This window comes from Pinus tabuliformis, chromosome 1_2 (assembly GCF_031772625.1).
Source record: "Pinus tabuliformis cultivar Carrire ecotype Pingquan chromosome 1_2, CPIR1, whole genome shotgun sequence".
Classification (NCBI taxonomy): Eukaryota; Viridiplantae; Streptophyta; class Pinopsida; order Pinales; family Pinaceae; genus Pinus; species Pinus tabuliformis.
The window spans coordinates 307,597,411-307,600,765 of NC_142298.1; positions in this window are offsets into that span (position 1 = coordinate 307,597,411).

Consider the following 3,355-nt stretch of genomic DNA (forward strand, 5'->3'; position numbering starts at 1 on the left):
GAATTGTTGGCTGAGCGCGAGAAATTAGGCCCCTTTATTCTCATGTTCGTGTAAAAGGTATATTAACTCTGGTGATATTCAAGCATGGGATAAGTAGCTGTGATCTGCTTACTCTTTTTATGATTGTCTGTGTCCTCCCTTTTGTTGTGTTGTTGAGCTGGAAAGTTATCAGTACTTACCCTACATATTACAGCATTTGGATGTTTGCAGTCTGCCAGTATCCCAAGATGAATATTGTGATGGAGAAGGCAACTTCCTGCTTCTGATTCCCATGTATTGTTCGTGTTGGAAAGATCTAGGCAATGATTGTTGTATTGTTCATATTTTTCATTCAGCTTGATCTCGGTACAATTGTCTCAAATGTATTTTATGGTGAGAGGGAGCGTTATAGTCATGTTGCCAAGTATGGGCTGGTTCATAGGGTTGAGTGGGGGAATTGGGTGTTTTCTTGCCTGAGTCATGGGTCAGTTAGCACTATTTATATCAAATGTGGCCTGAATGTTGTTTAAAACTGGAGATACTAATGACCTCAATGATGTGAAAAATTGGAGATACCGTATGGCCTCAATGGTGTTTGTAATCAAAATCTGGATTGAACACAGTGTCTGTATAGACTGTAGTTCAAGTTTTGTATAGACCTTTTGAAAAGTTTTCGAGGCAAGAAATATATTGTATTAATATTGTCTGATTTGTAATAGAGAAACTGCTATGAGGTGCTTTGGACTACTTGGGAATGAATTTTTGTCTCAGATGTCGATAGTCTGTACTGTGGTAGACAATAAGATGATTTATTTTCTCAGGGATTGTAATTGCTTTCCGGAAGATGGGGTATACCTGTTCATGGTACTTCTTTCGACATCAAGTTGATAAACCTTCCCTTAGACTTGAGTTTTGTTTGGTTCTTGTTCGTTGGGTGATGATAAAAAATGTAATATTCATTTGTATTTGTTGATTTTATACTCATGGAACTTGTTTCTTATTGTACTCAGTTCTTTTGATGCAAGAAAGAACAACAGACTAGTTTGAGCTTGAGGTACTTGAAGCGGCAGCAGCTCTCTTCTCAAGCGGTATGTGTTCTAGTTCTCAAGTGTAATATGAGTAAATTTAGAATTTACTGCCGTTTGACAATACTTGTAAGCACTTTGAAGCAAATGTGGCCTGAATGTTGTTTGAAACTGGAGATACTGATGACCTCAATGATGTGAAAAATTGGAGATACCGTATGGCCTCAATGGTGTTTGTAATCAAAATCTGGATTGAACACAGTGTCTGTATAGACTGTAGTTCAAGTTTTGTATAGACCTTTTGAAAAGTTTTCATAAGAGGTACTTGAAGCGGCAGCAACTCTCTTCTCAAGCGGTATGTGTTCTAGTTCTCAAGTGTAATATGAGTAAATTTAGAATGTACTACCTTAGTTGTCATTTCATCATCCAACAACAACTCTAATGTGTTCAAAAAACTTGGCTACCTCCACCATCGTTGCCCGATGAGAGATAATCCTTCTCCCTTCTCCTCTTCATTTGGTTATCCTTTGCCATCATACTAGAATACAATCTCCTCCACAATTGTAGTCTTCATCTCAAGGACTTCACATGACAAATGAGTCTCTCTTTGTGGTTAATTGTACTATACCTTGGGTGCCAACATTCATAATTCTTGTTGTTGAACCAAGCTCTCCAGTTGTAGCAATAAGCTCGACACCTTTGTCTTATTGATTGCATTCTTTGAACAATGTTACTCAAGCCAATCCTTAAACCTTGGATTGATCAACCGATCTCTAAAGAACATTGCATCATGATGTTGTTCATCCCCTCTTCTACAATTTCTCTCTTATAGATGCATTCTTTGATTGTTCAAGGCCTCCTCCTTAATGACATTTGAGGGATAATTTTGCCTCCTTCCTTGTCTTAACATAAACTTGGTTTTGTTATCCATCTTTCACATGGCTGCTAGGATCCATGGTCACTTCTGAAAATTGCTTGCAAGGTTATCTTGGCTTCATTATGCATTTTTTTTTCCTTTTGGAAACTCATCCTTCCTTGAGGATTGTCTAGCATCTACTACCTCAATTTGGATTTCTTGGATCAATTTAGTGCTCTCGTTCTCCTTTTGGACCAGTTGTCCATTCTCCTCACATGCAAAGCATGCATTCACATAAAATTCACCAATTTTAAAAATAAAAGGTTACCTGGCCTCTTCTGATGCCTCCAACATCAAATTTTGTCTTCCTTCCATGCTTTAGGAAGGTACTCCTTCTCTTTATTCTATTCTTATGACAACTATGAATGATTGTCCCTCTTGAAAATCCTTATCATCTGCATCTATACACATAGCATCAGTATCATAATCACCAAGCTCTTTAGCCCCATATGGTATATATGTTACGAGCACTTCTAGCTAACCTCCCATGAGACTTTCATTTATTGTCTCATCGACATCCTCTTTGTGTAGCTCCCTCTATTGTTATGATGCTTTTTCCACCATATCTTCTATCAACAAATCCATATGTTGATTTGAACTCTTTATGCAGTCCATGAGACTCTCTGATTGTCTCTCTTCAACATCTTCCTCATCATCAAGGACTATTCCCTGCTCTGGTTCAAAATAGTGAACTAATTCAACTTTAGGCTCAACAGGTGCTTCATCTTCCTCCCTAGCTTTCTAGCTTTAGGGGGCTTCCTCTTAAAATCTTTTTTCTGACAAGTAATTTGGCCTTCTTCCTTAGGTCCCATCTCTACCTTTGGTATTCTCTTTCAAGCCTCATTTTGACTATGTTGAATCTCTCCTTCAACTCATAAATCTCCTTTTCAATTTCTTCTTTACTCATGCCATTTTCCTTGGCATGCTTCTCCCTTTTGTTATGGCGTCTCTTTGAATTATGTCCATCAGTAGCCATCTTCTTTCCTCCTTTCTTGTGAGCTTTCTCTTGCTCATTGTGAGCTACACTCAAGACCCTTTAACAATTCTTCTCCATCACTTGTTACCCAATATCTCACCCACTTCACCTCAACCTAGGCTTTTGGTATTCCTCTGGTTCCCTCCTCTGGAACCCACTTGAGCATGCTCTGGTCTTCTATGGCTTCTACACTTTTCTCACCTTTTGAGAACTCCACTTGTTCTCTTCTCTTTGAGGACCTCAGCTAGAAACCTTCTATGTTTTGTTTTGTAGCCTATTTGTCGTAAGTTTCTTGCCATACACTTTAAGAACTTTATTGGTCCTCTGTTACCACTCCTTCTACTATTACCACTGTAATGATTAACTCCTTGTATACATTTAAAAAAAAATACAAACCAGTTACCTACTAGTTCCTTAACCTCTGAGGTCTCAATATCTCAGTTCTTCCTAGCTCTACAC